Here is a 20,319-nt window from a genome sequence, read left to right as displayed (position 1 = left end):
GTGATGGTACAATAGTGTGGGTGCCTGGCAGAAGTTGGGTTTTGGTAATGTGGGCAGTGGTGTGACTCTGGCTGACCAGCCAAAGATTATCCTCCTATGATTGTATCTGCAAGAACTGGTATCCAGTATAACAAAGGCTGGTCCAGGTGGTGCTTGGTTCTGGGCAAGCATTTGCCAAGGTATTCTTGGATTCACCCTATGGCTTCAGTAAACCTCAGACAGATGATACATAGCAAACAGGAAAGCTGAACAGGTAGAAGACACACAGGGCATGGCTGAAGACCCTATCAGTCATCCATAAACTTGTGTGACATCATGATTACAGTCTTCACACTCCAACAGTGCTGTACCCTTAACCCTATCAGTCATCCATAAACTTGTGTGACACCATGATCACAGTCTTCACATTCTGACAGTGCTGTACCCTCATTTGGGGTGAAACAGGATCATTCCCATGCAGGACAAAGGAGAGTTGGCCTCAGTTGTTATCCAGAATATTTTCCTTTTTATGGGCTTGTTTTTGGTGATGATCCTGGTGCTGTGGAAGGCACAGGGAGATGTGAGGTCTGCCAATAGTATTTTATACTGCTGTGCTTTGAATAAGGAGGAAAACTACCAGACACATAATTCACTCCTAATATTACAGTATGAAGCTTTTTGCTGCTTGCTGCCCTGTGGATGTAATTAGTCATGGGATCTCCTTTTTAGACGTAATTGCCCCATTAAGCCTACTTTCACTTCAGCCACAAAAAAGCATGGTTGGACTCTGTAATTACACCACTTAATGTCATTACATAACTCTACGTAAGAGTATATGAAGCAAACAATATATGGCTCAGACTCCCTCTGACTCGCTGCTGCTTTCATCTGCAAAATGGTTGCTGGGAGTGCAAGCTCCACATCCTGCATCTGGGTGAGTTGAATTTGGAGAAGCTGCTTCCTGCCCAGACACAACTTCCACCTGGTGCAGTAGGGCCACTCATGTTCTTAGCTAATTGAAGGATCTGGGCTTCAGTCACTGGTTGTGATGTTTTCAAGTTGGTGGAGGTTGTTAGTTGTTTGGTGACTCATCGTAGCTGTTGGGGCTGGTGTCCCCAAAGAAGGGAGGACTTTAGGGTCAGCTTGGTGAGGGACCAGAAATGTAAATAGTGTGGAGAGGAAGACCAGGAGTATAGCTGCAGTGCAAGAGGATGACCTCAGTAAGTTGGTGGACCTTTTGATGGGGTCTGGACCAGCTGAAGAGAAGCGTGCCTGCCCTTGACTGTCCTTGATCCCAGAAACGACAGGTCTTGAAGTGGGTGGCACATCCATTTGGAAGGGATGGTAACTTTCGAGCATATCTAAAAGATGTTTACTGCATGGCCTTGGTGCCTTTCTCTTCATGTGGTGTCACCCATGCACGACTGGCACTGTCCCTGGCAGTCCTAGCAAAGAAGCCAAGGACACAAGGCAGTGAGACAGACCTGATGAGGGAGATGTCCCAACAGTGAGCTTCCCCAGCATTTCTTGTCTGGCTCAGGGAGATGGAGGAATAAGGCTGGGATACAGCCCGTTACCCATTGCTGACTCCTACTGGACTAAAATCTCTTTACTTACATTTTTCAGTGTTTTGTAGTTTTACCATTTGTTTTTACTGCTTGCTTGAAAAAAAAGCCAACCAAACAAAACCCCAAACAAAACCAAAATAAACTCCAACAAAACAAACAAAAAAAAACACAACAGAAAGACAAAACAACAATAAAAAAGTGAAATGGTGTTTATTATATTTTTTTAGTTAAAAGAATAAAATGGTGAGTCCAATCTTAACAAGAAATCAACACCAAACAGCACGATCTCAGGAGCTGCACAAGTGGCTCACTTCCTCTGGGTTTCTGAATAAGTCCAGGTCCATGAGACATTGTTTTGTTCCTGTTTCTTCAATACACAGCAGCACAGAAGCTTTAAGTAAAACCTGTCCCTAAATAGGCGACCTTGGGATGTGCAGCTGCCAAAACAAAAATCAGGCAATAAAACCAGGCTTGTGTCCTGCAAACAACTTATCCTATTTTTTTTCTTTCTCTTTAATCCCTTCTCTTTAGTTTTGGTGACACTGTTTTTAAGCAATGCTGTGCCTGGCCAGTGTTCCATACTCACTCTTTAGGAGACTGCAGCCACTTCTGCACCAGATCAGGGTTTCTGGCAGTGCCCATGTGAGCTGCTTCATGCCCTGCCTTGGGGACATGCTCCAGCTGTAGGGATGGTTGGAGGGTTGGACCTCCATGGGACTACAAGTCAGCCAAGGTGTTCATTAGTTTTGTATTTGTTGGTGGCTTATCTTCTCACAATTCTGTTCTTTCTCACAATTGTCCTGATAGGTTTTTGGGGAACAGGGCACTCACTGTTGGACTCTTGCAACTGAACTGTAGATAGTTCTGTGAAAAAGCAAAACTGGAAGTAAAATGTGCAACAGCATCAGCATATTTCATTCCCAGTATCAGTCTGTGTGGTTACTAGAAGGACAGTTAAGGAACTTCTAAATTAGTCAACTTCCATTTCTGTGTAAAACCACCTTTCAAGTTACCTTACGTCTGCCCTTCTCACACATGAGCAAAATATACACTGGCTTCCACAGGATCCTTCTTTTTATTGGAAGGAAAACTTCATCCACTGCTACTATTTAAAGGCCTATGTAACTTGTCTGTAACAGGATACAGATATCTTAAAAGCAAAAGAGTACTCCTTTTCAACTTAGAAGAAAATACACTTTGGAAAGTCTTGGACTCAAAGCAGCTGTTTCCTGAAGCCTATTGCTTTGTTTATTTTGCCATGGAAAGGGTTATGCTGCATGTCTCCCATCTCACATGGTAATGGACTTTTTATAGGCTGAGGAGACATCAATTTTGAATTTAAGGCCAATTTAATATTATTCATTATAAGCTTTTCTCCATCTGCATTTTTATTGTTGCTTGGGTAGCCTCTTTGCTCTCCATCTGATTCTCTGAAATTGCCTGCAGAATCGTAGTTTATTAAAGACCAGAGCTGCAAGTCTGGCAGCAGTCAAGGAGTTTGGAGACAGAAGCTGATCTCTACCATCAAATAAAGCACAGACAAGAAATTTCTTCTGTTTGGAGGAGAAGATGAAGGGTATTGAAGAGGCTGGTGCCCTCTGAAGGGCTGGTGTGGAAAATGGGACCACTTCTAATGCAGCTCCCCTTCAGTTGCTGAAAAAGAAAAGTACAGTCTGATGTTTCTTTCCAGTTCCCTGGCAGCAGTGCCAGGATGGATGTGTGTAGTTCATGGTTGTGGACCTGGCAGCTTTAGGAGACCACTTTGTGTGATTTTCACTGAAAAAGGACCTAATTTTGTGTGCACTAGCAGTACTGACCAGCAGTTTTCCTACTTAGCCATGTGAGCCCATGAGCATTTTGCCTCTGCTTCTGCCCTTTGCACTGGCTCCCTGTTGAATGCAACAAATTCATGCCCTGTGCCTGCTGCAAAAAATATTTTCTGGAGTCATGACCATTACATATAGGATTCTGCCAGGATTTGAATTAAAAGCATGGCATTTGTTGCTGCAAGTAATCAGGTCTCATCTCTTTCCAAATGAAATGAAACTCTCTGCTACTTTCTACAACTACCTGAAAGGAGGCTGTAGCCAGGTAGGGATTGGTGTCTCTTCTCCCAAGTAACATGTCATTGGCCAAGAGGAAAATCCCTCAGGTTGTGTCAGGGAAGGTTTAGATTGGATATTAGGAAATATGTCTTCCCTGAAAGTGTTGTCAGGCACTGGAACAGGCTGTTGAAGGAAGTGATTGAGTCACCATCCATATAGGTATTTAAAAGCCAGGGTGATGTGGTGCTGAGGGCTATGGCTTAGTGGTGAGATGGTCAGTGCTGGGTTAATGGTGGGACTTGATGATCTTAAAGGTTTTTTCCAACCAAAACAACTCCATGATTCTGTTAAGAGCTTCATGCTTTGGCTTACCACTTTTTGTCAATGTCATCATGCTGCCATTGAGATGGCTACAAAACTGGGCAAAGCCACAGAGCTGGGAGCAGTAAATGTCCTACACACCCCACAGTCTGGAGGGAAAGAAGGGGACTGCTGTTTGTCAGAGGGACTATGAGAGAAGTTCTTTTGTGTGCCTTTGTATGTGCCAGAAGTCCATGGGTAAGCATGGCATATGATGATGTCTGGAAACACCAACAGCAATTGTTTTCCCTGTTGGAGATACATGGCCACAAAGGCAGGAGAACAGCACTTTACTATGGCCTTAGTGAAGTTACTAATGTGTGGCACAATTCTGGGGTATCTAATCTCTCATCTTAGTGATAATAATTTGCAAAACTGAGAATAGTGATAGTAGGTGTTACCAAATCTAGATTTTCTCCTGTAATAGCATATGTGCAGGTTCCTGTCTGAAACACCAAAGCCCTTCAGCAGAGCCACCGATTACGTAAAATAAAGCAAATGGAAACTTTGAGGACGTATTGGAGCAAAAATTATTAGTCGGATTCAGAACTTGCAGCAAGTTGCACCCACAATGGCTATTCTTGAGAACTGAGTTTCCATCTCCAGTGTCCTAAATACTATCTGTAGATGCATGTGCAGATGTGAGCCAAGGGCATGGCATGAGGCCCATAGATTCAGTGTGGACAATTATGTGTCTCAGTTATTAAACTGTGTGCAAACGTAAGCATAGCTGATTTTTCCAATAGATGAAAAAAATCTTGTGTGATCTCTTCCATGTGAGTTACCTTCAAAGTATCTTTTTCCACATTTTTTTCCTCTTCTCTGCTTATAAATGTGTAATTTCCTGAAATATTTCTCCTATCACATTTATTTTTAGGCTTGTATTTATTTACCAGAATCTGCCTGAAGCCCAGTGAGATAGCAATCCAATACCCACTCATTGATTTCCTAGCTCTCATTAGCTTGAATACTTACTCAAAGCAGAGGGTAAGGAGGTCCTCAACTTTTATGTTAAGAGCATTTTGGTTTTAAGATGGTCTTTGTAATCTCTTGCAGCTGAATCAATTTTAAAAGGGACCATTTATATTCTCATTCTCTTTAATGTTTACTTGTTGGCATAAGCATCTGGTTGTTTCTGTTTTATGGGACTTTGAAACGGATACTAAGTTAGATACAGAAATTAATGAGCTCACTGATCGTGTGCCAAAGAAAACATGACTTAGAAGATCCATGTAACAAATTAACCCCAAGATTTCCCTGAGAAATGCCCTTTATCAGAAATTACAAATGTGGGACAATGTGACAATTAAGCTTATTGTTTTGTTTTTGGGATCACTGTGTTTTCTGGAAGGCAACATTAGTACAGTCTAGATGCTGTTCCCAGAGAAGTGCTCTTGACTTTTCTAAGCCTCTTTTTACCATCTAAAACTCATCTTTTTGTTACAAAGTGCTTGGAGGCCCATAGGAAAGAGCTCTAGAAGAGCTGACATGATAATATTTGTGTTGGTAGCATGATTTGAGACATGCTTCAGCCTTTCATCTCTTCCTGGGCAGGGAACACAATCCCTATACAGTCCATATAGCTCAGCAGTGTTTTATCCTGGTCAGTTGTCACAGCATACCAGGGTCTGCCTTTACTTATTGCCAAGGCAAGAATTTAAGGAAAAAAGAGAGTCCATTAAAAACATGTTTCTTTAGAGGTAGATACAGCTCCCAAGTAGGAAGGTCCAAGAAGAAGAGTTGGGCACTGAAAGTAGAGAAAAGTAGTACTTGAAAGGCTTAGTGTTGTTTTGTTTCTTCAAGTTGGCTGTTATTTACTTTTGAGACAGAAATGAGGGAAACTGAGAAAGAGGATGTGAAAATGCTACAGACAACACTTTGCATGGTTTAGACACAAAACCTTCTAATTTTCTTTAGCTTTGGAATGAAGAAAAAAGCATTTTTTGTGGGGGCACATCCAGGCAGCGAAAGTGTCTTGATCTGCTCTGTAATTTCAGTGTCTGACTGAAAGCCCAGTGGTCAGCAAACACGTTTAGTTTCCCAGCTCCAATCAGCTGGCCAAATGAAAATGCTTTTTTCTGGGGAATACACAAATAAATTATTATACAGTTATAGGAAGCATTTGTTATTACACAGTTAAATAAATTTCTAACATTGTGAAAACTTAGCTCCACAAGAGAGTTCTGAAATCATGTCTCCTCTTCCTGTTTGCCAAAAGATCCAGCTGAATTACTGAGGCTGAGGCAAACAAGCCCTAGTGGTTACCCTCCATTTGCCCACCTATAGATTTTGCTGGTGCAAATGCAATATTTGCTGATGCCTAGATGAATGCTTTTAAAAAATGAACTCTGAGTGCAAATCTAGGGGCACGTGCACATACTATCAGTATATTAGATCTTCAGACCACAAAAAATGCAAATATCTTTACTTCTAGAGCTTCCAGCTCACTGTCCTCCCCTTCTCTCCCCTTCTTCTCAGCTGGTTTTATCTGGAAATGATAGGAAATGGGTTTCTTTGTGTCTCCCAGCCTGGGCAGTACCTGGGGTGGTACATAGAGCCTCAGTGATTGCTAGGCTACAAAATACATCTTAAATTTCCTGTGAATTGCACATTTTAGTGAGCCTGAAGCTTTAATAGGGATCTAATTATAGATCAGGAGGCTTCTTTGGATTGAGGCTTGCAGTGCAGTTATCTTGTTGATCTTCTGTCCTAAAGAGGGGTGTTTTCTGTAAAGAAGTACAGAAGATTGCCCTCGGACCTGAGGCTCAGGTGTCATCATGCAAGATGCTGGGTCAGTGCACTGAGGAGCTTGTACAGCAGCTGTCATCACTAGCACCCATTTGTTGCAATGTACAGAGGAAAGGAAAGCGGAACAGATTGGGAAGGTACTTTCCCAGGAGAAGTATACTCTTTTTCTATTTTTTTCAATATTTTGAAAATTACAAAGTGAGAAAAATCCATTACAAAAATTCTGCAGGACACAGCAGGCCAGAATACATAGAATTTCACTGGAGGAAGTTTTATTGAAGCAGCATGTTTTTAACTGAGAGAATATAATTGCAAATAAATGCAGTACTCTATAAAATATTAGAAGGGCAGCATGGCAGGCTTCCAGCTTTCAGTGCTGAAGTCTGATGAACAAATATTTGAACAGAGAAGGGGGGGAAGGCAGAAGAAAAATCCATAGCATTTGCACGGGCAGATGATTTTCAGTTTGCAGTTGTTATGTCTCAGTGGGGAATCAGTAGTGCCAGTTGTTTAGAAAATACTGAGTACACAGAAATGAGGGCCTTTAAAGAGTAAAACTCATGTTCTTATTTTGCCAACTCATCCTGTGTTGCTGTCAGTCATCAGCAGCTGAGCAGAGTCTTGCTGAGGATATTGTTTGGTTTGGTTTTATTTCTCATCCTGGAATCCTACTTTATTTGTCTTTATTTATTCAACTTCATGGTAAGAGACAGTCCCCACCCCAAAGAGTTTGTGGTCTAAATAAATAGAAGATGGATAAACAAATGCTGAGTCCCAAAGTAATTGAATAGCAAAAGCAAATGGAGAAGCCAGATGTTCTGACCTCCTCTCCACCCCCCTCTGCCCCAGGAGCTGCCACATATTATAATTATCAATTTCTTTCTGTAGCACTTGTGGTACTTCACAAGCACCTGAGCAGACACTGCCCCTGGGCTGGCAGATGGGTTATTTAGTTAGGCTCCTGGCCTTTTGAGTCTCATTCTCATGTAAATCCTTCCTTGAAAGGAGCTGCTCATGTGAATGGCAGTTATTGATGGGCGGAAAAGTGAAGTCCACCCATAAATAATGCACCAAGTATAGTGCAGCAAGAGCAAATCTCTTTATGTATTTTGCATGAGAGAGTCACTGTGTTCAAGTCAAACTGAACTAAAGAAGATAATTTGTGGATTAGGGACTGGGATTAGCATCAATTCCTCCCAAATTGCCAGGTGGGCATTGTCTCCAATGCTCAGCATCTAAATTTTGGGAAGAGGGATGAAGAGTTCTGTTGCTATAGCACTGCCCTCAAGGTGATGAGAAAGCTCCCCACAGAGTTTGGGGTGTAAATCCCTCAAGCTGGGCAAAGTGGATATTGGTCCTCTATTGGTGGTGTAAATGGTCTGGTGGCATTAACTCCCCTGCTGCACACATCTCAGTTAGTTGTCTGAGTCTAAGCAGGTTGTGTTCAGGTGATCCATAGGGAGGCAGAGGTACCCTTCATGGTGAATTCTTCTGTCTTTCTTTAAAATAGGGTGGACTATCTCTTTCCTATGGCATAGACTAGATGCCCAACTTTGTACATCTGCCCCAACCTCCATATTAGTATCACAGGCAAAACAGGTGGGAAGTGTCCTCAAGAGATCTCTCATCCAACCTCCTGCTCACATGAGGGTCAATTCTGATATCAGACAAGGTTGCTTAGGGCTTAATCCAGTTGGAGCCTGATGGCTAGAGACTTCCCAACCTCTCTGGGCAGCCTGCTCCCTCTGACCCTGTACTTCATCTGAGTATTTCCAATGATCTACAACCCCTCATAGGACTTATCTTGAGGCCACCCCTTCTGTGAATCCCACAGGTTTATATGCACAAGTCAGGGGACTGTTTTGGTGGTGGCTCTACTAGGTTGCAGAACCAAGGTGACAATTTCTTTTTTTTTTTTGCCAGGAAACATAAGTTCAGGTGACATTTCAGCTGGCAAAAGAGGTTAGGTCATGTTTCTTGGATCTCTGCTACTGAGCTATCACTGTTCTGTTTGTGTTGCACTTGAAACACTAAGTGCTGTAGTTCAGGAAGTGTTTTGGGGTGAACAGTGATTTTTAAGTGCACAGCTTCAGAGTGGGTTTGTGTGTGCCAGCCCTACAAAGCCTTGCAGCATGGGCTGCTGTGAGACAGTTTGCATGGCTGAAAGGATTAGGTCTCATTCAGGAAAAGTGTTCTAGGATGGAGTCTTTTGGGGTTATTTTAAAAAGGATTTCAATGCTTGGTAAGAATCACCTCAAAATGTCTCTTCTCATGTGTAGTCTGTGTGTGCAGCTTCACTGCCAAGTGTCAATGAGTGTGAAGTTTGGAGTCCTCCCTTCTTTAGGGATTCTCTGTCCTGGAAGAAAAAAAGGAAAGTAATAACCAATTAGTTCACAGAGAGCTTATCAGGAAACTTAAAATCAAGAGTTTGGAAAAAAAAAATAAATCTTGTTTGGATTCTTTCTGTTCACTGTTTGACTTCTGAGCTCTTAAGGTTCAGGATTTCAAAGTTATGTTGTCCAATCTGATATTGGACAACATAAGACAGTGTTAGCTGTGGGAGTGTCTTGTCACATCAGACAGTCTTCCCTTTCTTGCCCTTTACATTTTATTCCCCTGGCCTTGCAATAGGCAGTGCCTGAGCTCTGGGAATGTGGCTGGTCCCCGAACTGGGAGTGCCCTGTGCTCTGGTTCCTCACTGGGGCTCTTTAGTGAAAGTCCCATATTCCCAGCTGTGCTTGGAGGATGAGGAGTTGTTGTACCAGACCTCAATAGTTGAGACCTGGAAAACAGTTTGGCTTCAGATCTGAACTTTTCCACAGCTTCCATGGTGTCTGCTTGTGTCTGTGTTTGACTGCTAGTGTTAGGTAGAGTGTCCTTTGGTTCAGCCACTGGTACATTTTGGGCCTCATTGCTTCCAGTATTTTTGGCAACAGGCTTGTGCAGGACCTGCAGTACCTGACTACCAGACACCCATCATCAGAGCCATTGCAAGCTCTCCTTTCAGGCTGTCCTTCAGTGGTGGGATCAGGGCTGGTGTGGATGCTTCTGAACCACATTTGTAGCCACTAGCTTTGTCCCACTTGTGCTGTAGATGCCAGACCAGATCTGGTCACTGTATTCACAAGCCCTCCCATAACCTTTCTCCTTGCACAGCCCGTATCTACCCAGCCACAGAGCTGCAGACATGCCTCTACTTGCAGTAACAGCCTCAGGGCAAGACTGAGGTCCCCTTTGACTTACCTGTGTGTCTGCCTTGGGTCTGAATAGCTATCTTGTGTGGTGTCCATGAAAAAGCTTTTCTTCTGACTGTCACATCCTTTGCTGGATGCAGCTCTGAAGTTAGCCTGGCTGATTTCACGGTGTGGCTTAGCAGTGTATGACTTTTGCTTGGGATTGTTCTTTTGGCTCCAGCTGAACTTCCTTCCTTAGGAGGAGGATTGAAGAAACCAGCCCACACATGGGCCTTTATATGAGGGTTATTGTGAGTTTATTTCAGGATTGAGACAGTGCAGTGATGGGAAGTGATGCCTTTAAAAGGGAAGACTGATGGGAGCTGAACACACCACCAAAACCACAGGGAGCACTTTGCCGTAGGGATTGTCATATAGCCCTGAGATGGGGTTTTCAAGAAGGAAGCAAAGCCCTGGGCTACTCGAGCCACAAGTTTTTGTGATGAATGGTTGGCAGTGGTCTGGGAGACCTGCACTTCGTAGTGAATCTTGTCTCCTTTGCATGGACACAGGAAGCCCAGGGATAGCTGGAAAGGCTGCAGATGGGCTGTGTGATAATCAGGAGCAGCTCTGTGCTCTGGCATTTCTCTACTTTGAGCTTTCACTCCCCCCTTTCCAGAACTGACACTTCTGCAGAGGTGGGTGTCACCGAAGTGTCACGTCAGACCTGCCTGGCCACTCGTCCTGCGTGTCACGGGTGCTGGTGGCACTGACATACCCTGTGTCAGCCACCCCCCCTGGGGCCAGGAGAGGAGCCTTTGCCCATGTTCCCGTGTGGTTCCCAAAGGGAAATCTACTTACTTGGGCTTGTGCAGGGGGGAAGAATTTAGCACTATGCGTTTCTGCAGTTTGGTGTCTGGTTGGCCTTGCTGTAGCATCCTGGGTGGAAAATGATGTGGGGACAGTGTTGGCAGCCAGCGTGTTGGGCCACACGAGGGGAAGAAATGTCATGGAGAGAGGGAGAACTGGGCCTTTGTGACTGGACACAGTGAAAATAAGGCACTCCCAGGGGACAAGCTGTTTGGCAGCCTTCAGAGAAACCAGGCTTCTTTGGCAAGCAGAGTCATTGCAGGAAGGTGAAGACAAATTTATCTGAGAATCTAGTGATTTTATTCGGGTTATGTTAAGGATAATTTTGTCCCTGTGGCATAAGCCCTTTATGATAGAGAACTCCTTTAACTGCTTGGTAGCAAGAATAGTGAATATTTTCTTAATCCTCAGTTTTTAGGTGGGTTTTGGTTGGAAATGTAAACTAACATGGATTTTTCTCAGAAAAGTTTGTTAGAAGTCTAGTGTGTCTTTGTTCTTTGATATAGTTGAAGTGTTTAGGAATTAACAATGTTATCAAGAAGTACCCATTTTTAAATACAAAGGTTAGTGGAAGGTGCTCCTGAGCCTGTTTCAGTGCAGTTCTGCAATAACCTAACTATTTACATCAGAAGCTTCACTGATTATTTTATAGCTCCACTCACTTCCCTTCTTGGCTAGCCCTATATTTAATTATTTTTAATAACAGGAATATGAATCATATTATTCAATATCTTACTCTTCATCTTTCCAGGCACGAAGGAAGTAGAGAAATTTGTGCTGGGCATTTTGATGTGCATGATGGAAATATGCAGATAGGTATTTTTCTTCAGGACTATTAGTCCTGAAGATATAGGTCCATGTGTATTTCTTGCAAATTTAACCCAAATTAGTGCATGGAGAGCCACGTGCAATGAAAGCCCATGGCTGTGAATACTGGTGAAAGGAGAAGCTGTGTCCCAAAGAGCTTTCAGTGCTAGACCAAAGCTAAATTGTTGAGGTCCACCAGCAACCTGTAACCCAATGGGATTTGGAGCCAGGTCTCTTGAGTTAAGTCTTCCAATGACAAGACAATCCTTCACTTCCCAACATGGTGATGTAAAACTTCAGGCCAGTTTTTCCCAAGTCCTGAGCATCCACCAGTTTCCAATAAGAGAAGGCACAGCATAGTGATTCATTTTTTTAAAGGGAAGAAAAAAGATCCAAGCTGAATATAACCTCCCTGGCTATACTGTGAGCATTTCCAGCAGACTTCCTCAGCTACAAGTGTGTTTTTTATTAACAAAGTGCATCTCTTTGTTGTACTTCTGTCCCCTTAGAACCTACTTTTTCTTTGACAAGCTAGTCTCTGATACTGTGCCTTTGGGCTGTAGCCTGCAGACAGGCTCAGACAGTGCTCCCCTCCAAGTCATATCACATAATGACTTGTGAATGAAAGATATTTCAGATGAAGGAAAACAGGAAAGTTCAGTGCAAAAAAAATTATAAAGAATAATAATAGCACAGTTCTTATCCAGTGCTTTTCGTTCCCTGATCCCCAAGGGATTTGTGAAAGAAACTGTTAATTTATGCATACTCTGCAGATGGGGAAACAACAGAAGGTTCAGAATCACTCAGCAAAACATGATTTAATCAGAACTAGAATGTGGATCTCAACTCTCCTGGCCAGTCTCTTATTATACCATTTTCCAAAATTATTATCTAATAGAATTTTATGCTGGGTTTTTTTGTGGGTTTTTTTTGTTTGTTTTTGTTTTTTCTCAGTGAACTTTCCCCAGTTTTTGATAATTTAGTTTTCCCAGTGAGTTTACCAAAGAAATATGTTGGAAGATGGGATTTATTTTTTTTTTTAACCAGGGCAACTGGACAAATACCTGTCATCAAGAAGATGTCATTGGTGGAGTGTCAGAGGGAAGGAGAAATTTTACACATTGGGACAGAGTGAAGTATCAGAGTCCCATGGCAGCTGGAACACGTGTCCCAAGTATATCCAACAGTTCTGCCAAACTGATAAGGCCTGAAAGTTGGCCAGGAAAGCTCTTTCATACTACAGATATTGCATAAGAACACACTGGCCTCTCATTTATTTACAGGAGGATGTATATAAAATCTGAAATATGTGCTTTGGTCCATGGTTGTTTAAAGAAAATAGGAGAAAGGGGGTAAGGCATCTATTTTTTAAATTCTCTACTCATTTATCTGTGGAAGAGAGGGCATTGCCCTGTATGTCCCTTGTATCTGGTTTGCTTGGTATTTCTGGGGGCTTGGCTGCATTCAGCCCCGAGTGCTTTGCTAATTCTGACAGAGCACAATCTGTTGAAGATAAGGAGTTAAGGAAGCTGGATGTTCATACTTGCACTTGTTTGCTGGGTAGGATTGTAGAAAATAAAATAGGCCATCAGCTGCCAGGTTAACACTGAGTTCTCTTCATTCTCCATGGCCCAGATGTGCTTAATAAAACACAGACCATGTACCTGCAGATGCTGCTTTTAAAACAGGAGGTCTTAACTTTTTTTCAGGCTCTAGATTGTTGGTTATCTCCTGTTCAGTCCCATACAAGCTACTGCTTGGTAGGAAAGCAAGGAATTCATTACGTGCCCTTGGAATTAAGGGCGTGTAGCAAGAGTACAAGGAGTAATGGATTAAATCTTGAAAAGGGGAGATTTAGGTTAGACATTAGGAAGAAATTCTTCACTTTCAGGGTGGTGAGACACTGGAACAAGTTGCCCAGGGAAGCTGTGGCTGCCCCCTCCCTGGAAGTGTTCAAGGTCAGGCTGGATGGGGCTTGGAGCAACCTGGTCTGGTGGGAGGTGTCCCTGCCCATGCAGGGGGGCTGGAACTAGGTGATCTTTAAGGTCCCTTCCAACCCAAACCATACAATTATTCCATGAAGGGAAGGAAAAGGAAACACCTTTGTCCTAGCTCCTGCAGCCATTCATCATGTTTTCGTCATGTTTGTATCGTTAGTAATAGAGAAACGTTGCTGCCTTCTTCAGCCATGAATACTCATTGACTGAGGGATTTCTCCTGGTCTGTGCTTTTGTTTGTGTGAACAAAAGGATTAAATTGAGCACCTGAATTTTGTGAGGAAATTGGTAGCAGTGGATGCTTCTCATTTTGGGCAACTAGGTCTTTAATAGGGTGTTACTTGGTAGGTTGTGTGGTTGGGTCTGTGGTGGCACAGGGTCTTGTGCATGTCTTGTGTAGCATGTGAGTGTTCAGAAACATGCTGTTATCTTTCTTCCTGCTTTTATCTTCCCTCCACCAACTGTCAGCATCACGTACTTTGTAACAGTTGGTCTTACACCATCTGAAGAAAGAGAAAAGAAAATGCAAAAAACCTCAAAAAACTAAATTTTGCCATCTTTAAGACAGTTTGAAGCTCGTGAGCCAAGCTTTTCACTGACAAGGGTCACAACATGCCTAATGGAGAAAGGCAGGAAGTGAAATTAATAGCATAACAGGTAAAAGCTGATTTTCATGCTCAACTGATGATTCACAAGAGTTGTGACCCTGGAGAGTGTGACATACCTGCTCAGCTCATCAGAAAGTTATGATAAATTGGAAAAAATAGAGTTAGTAACATGGTGAGCATGGTGGAAGGCTTGCAGTGGGACTTCAGATTTTCTTTTCCAGATTTTTCAGCACATGACATTATACAAGCTAACCCAAATGAATTTTCAAAAGCAGAATCCAGTGTGGAAATTGGTGTTATGGCAGAGTTGGATGGAACTGTCTGCAAATGTTTTGCTTTGCTGTTGGTCTGTTTACAAATTCAGAGTAAAATTATTAGAGTCAGATTTATATTGATTTGTCAACATCTACCCAGCAACCAAAATTGGTTGAATAGCTAAACCAATTAGAGACAGGCAGACCAGGACATCTTTCCCATGTGATCAAACCACGTGTTATGAGGTGTTTAGCTTGAGAAAGCTGATTTTACATCTTTCTTTGGTAGGCTCCTGAGGTTGCATTCTCTGAGCTGGGAGCTGTGCGGAAGTGTCACAGGGAGCGATAACTTGCTTCAAAATTAATTACAGTGAGATAAGGGTTGTGAAATAGAGCTGTTCCTCTTGGAGCTGTCAGCATCTCCCTTGTGCTTGTTCAACGGTCGTGTTGCTTTTCATGGATGCAACAGCATCCCCAGTTGTTAAAGCCGCTTTGTGATTTGTACCTTCTGCACAAGTTGTGGTGAAGTTCAGGAGCCCCCAACAGAAGAAGGACATGGAGCTCCTGACTGAGCTCAGAGGAAGGCTACAAAGATGATCAGAGTGCTGGAGCACCTCTGCTATGAAGACAGGCTGAGGGAGTTTGGCTTGTTCAGCCTGCAGAAGAGAAGGCTTTGAGTAGACTTCATAGCGGCCTTCCAGTATCTGAAAGGACCACAAGAAAGCTGGGGAGGGACTTTTCACAAGGACTCGTAGTGAGAGAACAAGGGGTAGTGGCTTTAAACTGGAAGAGGGGAGATTTAGGTTAGACATCAGGAAGAAATTCTTCAGTGTGAGGGTGGTGAGACACTGGCACAGGTTGCCCAGTGAAGCTGTGGCTGGCCCATCCCGGAAGTGTTCCAAGGCCAGGTTGGATGGGGCTCTGAGCAACCTGTTCTAGTGGGAGGTGTCCCTGCCCATGCAGGGGGGTTGGATCTAGATGATCTTTAAGGTTCCCTCCAACTCAGACCACTCTTTGATTCTATGAAGTCTTGGTCTACTTGATGACATATGAGATCTGGTATTTCTGTGCCATATTGTGAGCATTTTGTCCATTTGCCCTTTTGTTGGAAACAGCTGAGGTCTGAGATACTCTGAATATTATCTGAATTTCTCTGTATGAGGACTGTGAGAAGACTTTGTGGTTTTGTGGCTTCCATAGGATAAATCTGGCCAGGATCTCAAAAATTCACCAGCTAAAAATGATAACCTGATAGGTCTTGCTGGCAGTTGAATGTATTGGAAGAGCTGTTTAACTGAAGTTACTCCTTGGTTGCTCCCACATAGGCAGCTGGTTTGGAAGTAGTTACTAAAAGTAATGGGGTGGTGGGAAGAACAATCCTTCAACCTGACAGATTTGAAAGTTACATAATGTTAATGGTTTGAAGAGGTTGTCACCTATTAACAATTATTGAATAGCTTGAAGGAATGTTGTGCTGAGAAAGCTAGAGTCTAAAAAGGTGGAATTGCTATTATTATTTTTATTGTGCAGCCCCAGAGACTCAGCATGAACCTGTCTTCCCTTCTCAAGAGACTCACTGTCCCTGTGGTGCTTGGGATTTAGGGTAGGCTCTGGTGCTGTTCTGGGGAGATTGGTCTGTCTGCCTTTTCCACCAGTTAAAGACAATATTCACCTTCTTTTGCAAAGTGTTTTGAGATGCAAGGAGAAAAAAATACATGAGAGAAAACCAAAATACTGTAAGGTTGTTTTATTTAGTGTTACATTGATTTAATGCTGTCTTATTATTAGCTTCAAAGATTCCTAGGAACAGTTCCTAGAAATTCTCTGCATCCAAGAGGAAGAAAATTTACAGAGGACTAAGCACTAAGAAGAAGGTCTCTGAGTTTGGGTTTTATTAAAGGAGACGATAGGAAGGAGTCTTACACATCTTTCAAAAAGTAAATCACACTTAGGGGGTACATCTGAAGCTAATGCAATTAGGCATAATGTGAGATTAATATACTTGTTTCAAATTATCCTATAATCAGCCCTTTAATGAAAGCACTCAGACCAAAGGCAGATGAATGATACAGATGAGCAATGAGAAGGAGCAAGTGCTTGAAAGGAGTGAGGAGAAATAATAGTCTCCATTTCTACTTGACTGCAGTCTTCCTTGGGTGTCCGATTTTGCAGATGGAAGAACTGAGGCAAGGGTGGAAGAGACTCTGCTTTTCATCAGTATCCAGGCTGGTGTTTGCATGGGACATGATTTGGTCTCTTTTCCAAGGTTTGGGAGAGAAGAGCTACCAAGACACGAATCGTGCTACCATCCCTCACCAACTGTTGGTATCAAGTATATTGGCAAATGGATGAAGGGCAGTTCTGCTGGGTGACAGCCCGTAGGTTTACCTTTTTGTGAGTCAGATGAAATTAAGTTTCACTTATTAAATATAATTTTGACAAATCTAGGCAGTTACAACTCCTCTGTGAAATTGGATGCATTACATTTTCCATTGTAACCCAATAAAGGTGATGTGAATGTGACTGCATTTTGCAGGCACTGGAGGTAAAGACAGAGTGGTAGGCCAAGCATCTGGCTACATTTTCCCTTTGCCTTCAATACCTGGCTTTGAAATCTTCTACATTTCTGGTCTCTTTGGCTGTTTTGTTGTAGCACATGAATTTACATTTAGTGTTGTGTGACTACAAGAGTCCTCACCACGTCATGTTTGTTAAACAAATTTGTTTCTGGATGGGAGTGTTCACAGGGCAAACATCTCCAGGAGAACAAGTTGCCATCTCTTCAGGAGGTCTCTGCAGAGGGACTAGGGATTAAGCAGGCAAAGAAAAACTGGTTTTTACAGCTTGCAAAAGAGAGGTGAGGCTGACTGCAGAGGCAGCAGGAAGCTCTTGCTGCCTTTCATCAGTGCTGTAATGGGCTCATAGACCTTGTATGAGCACTTGTTCTGGTCCTGAGACCTTGGCAGTCTTAAAGGCAGGAAGAACTAAGACTAGAGATGGGAGGATGATGTTACTTGTGTCTTTGTGCTCTGTTTGGAGCATCTGGCATAAAAGACCTCTGCGGGTAGATTGAAAATTATTCCAGTGAAGAATTCTGAAATATTCTTTAAAAGTTAACTGAGCTCTTTGTTAATTTCACCAAAGACTAGACTTGGAGAGCCTGCTGAGTTTTTCAAAATGTGCAAGTAATAATAGATTATTCTTCTGCCTGTCAGAAATGTCTCTGTCATGGTTTTAGCAAATAACAAGATGACAGAAGCTCTGTTATCCCCCCACTACTATCCCAGGGGAAGATAAAAAGGGGAATAAGGGAGAGAGGCTTTAAAGTTGGAAAAAAACTACTTCATAGGTTTAATGAAATAATTAAAAGTAATACAAATATGTAAAAGTGGAACCCACACTCCTCAGTTGGTGATCACTTCCTGACCAGAAAAGTCCTCCCCTGGACTCAGCAGCAGATGGGGGTGTCTGAGTCCAGGGTCCCAGGACACTCCAGAAGCATCTCCAGAAGCAAAATAGCAAAATAGGGATTCTGACATGGTCCTTCGTCACTGAACACAAAGTAACTGAATAATGTGTTGGATCAGATGTCTGATGACCAGTTGCACAGACCATCTCCATGGTAATTATATCTGTGTTCATTAACTCTGTGTTTAGCTCCACTGAGATGATCCTGCATGTTAGAATATCAAGTGTTTTGTGATTTTCTTTTTGGCTTTCTGCTTTTTTTTTTTTTTTTTTTTTTTAATTCATTCACCTAGATAGTGTTCCCAAGAGTGAGTTCCCCCTTTATGGGTGTATTTGTCTCATCTGGGGTTCCTTGCCTGCATCTCAAAACCCACCTGGATGCGTTCCTATGTGATGTACTCTAGGTGACCCTGCTCTGGCAGGGGGGTTGGACTAGATGATCTTTCGAGGTCCCTTCCAGCCCCTAAGATTCTATGATTCTATGATTCTATGATCTCCTTCCTTCATTCCATCCCTTGCAAATACTCATAGTCCTGTTTTTCATTCCTAATTACCTCTATGCAGATGAATTTTGGACCTTTCCATATCTTTCATATGAAGAACAGACTTTTGTTATTCTGGAGAAATCATCCATATAATTTTTCACTGGGATGGACAACTATCTCTTCTTTACATAACTGTTTATGAAATGGGATACACACAGAACAGCAGGCTTGATCATTTCAATTCCTTGTCAGTCGATTTTGGGCTTTGCATACATATTGCTTGGTTAATTTCTGCGGTTGCTCCAGTCAGCCTGATAATAGGGAAATTTGATTTCTGAAATCCCATTCCTATAGCATGGGTAGCTCACCATGTTGTGTGAGCCTTGCAGACACACAGTGTTTGCCTGTCTCTCTTCTTCAGCCTGTCTCTTACAGTCACTCTCTTTCTCATCAATTTTGTTTTGTTTTGTTTTTCCCCATATACAAGAACATATATCAAGATACACGTGCACTCGCACATCTGGATTTGGCTTTTGCATGTTATGGGCATCTTAAAATCAGAGCAGATACGGTCTGCAGAGAACACCAGTAGTTCCTTATTCTGCTCATATTTGATGTTATTTCTTATTCTGGTTAATTATTCAATCTGTCTATTTGAATCAAAGCAAATGGTTTTAGGAAGCTGTGCTAGCTGCCATAATTTTTCAGAGATGTAAAAGGAAGCAAGATTTTCCATCTGCCAGCTGAGCAAACCAATGTGATTCTCTTAATCTTTTCACATTTACTGAGAAGCAACTGATTATATCACTCAGTACAAATTAGTGTTACATCATGTTTATCCATCCCTATTTGAGAATGATGTTTCTTTACAGAAATAATGGAATAATGTTATTAAGGACAGGCAAATACACTGATGTGTGTTTGCCTTTGGTTGAATGCTTCTTGCTTGAAGTTTAGTGAAACTTGTTTAGTTTAAAATGGCTTATACAGCTAACTGGGGCCAAATGAATTTCTGCTGTATGGATGTATGGTTAATTGATCCAGCAGGTGAGACTTCAGCACAGAGCTGCCAGCACATGGGCTTGTACCCTACCACTGGGCCTCATCTGGGGATCCTGTACTGTAAAAGTCACCTCTGAAACTATTGGTTTGTATTTTTTTTCTGAAACAAATACTGCAGCTCTCCCCATCCATCCAGAGAGGGGCAAATCGACCTAAATGCTGATGCTTGAACTTGATCAGAGCCCCTTCAGAAGAAGACAAAACTGGGGGCTGTCAGACAGTTTGCTGAGAATTAATTGTGCTCATTGGATGAGTGATTCCCAGAATCAGGTTTCCTCTGTCTCTCCACCATGTGTTCATCTTTCAAACACAAAGGGAAAGGTTGATGTTTCTGCAGTTGTAATGAATGTCTGGTAGCTGAGTTAGGGTCTGCAGAAATGTTGCTGGATGATGCTGTGCAAAGTCCTAACCTGCATCCCAGGGTTTGCCCTCCTGAGCAGTGCAGGCAGGGGCTGAGAGGGGGTCACAGTGGCTGCACAGTCAGATGCAGCTCTGTAAGTGGTTGCCAGCCCCCAGAAGGACCCATATTTTTGAAAATACAAGCCAGAATTAGATCTCTCTTCCATAAGGATTTACTTTCTTTGCTTCCAACGTGCAAGCTCTGCAGCAGGAAGGCTGGGTCAGCAGCTGAGTGAGGATAACCCCCTTTAGCACCACTCTTCAACCAGGACATGCCCAGGACCTGTGTTTGGGTTTGTAGCCATCATGGCCTTGGTGTGCATGTTCACAGCAGGGCCTGTTCCTGAGAAGGGTGGGGAGTGAGACTTTCTGTATTTCAAGGAAATTCTCCAAGGGCATAAATGCCAATGTCTGAAAAGAAGGAAATAAGGTTCACTCATAAATGCAGCAAAGAGAATCAGCTTAACCTAAATGCTGCATGAAAGTCCTCTGGGTT

The sequence above is a fragment of the Chaetura pelagica genome, unplaced genomic scaffold (genome assembly GCF_000747805.2).
Source record: "Chaetura pelagica isolate M959 unplaced genomic scaffold, ChaPel_1.0 scaffold66, whole genome shotgun sequence".
NCBI lineage: Eukaryota > Metazoa > Chordata > Aves > Apodiformes > Apodidae > Chaetura > Chaetura pelagica.
The sequence above is the reverse complement of the archived record's forward strand: the minus strand, read 5'-3'. Positions refer to the sequence as shown.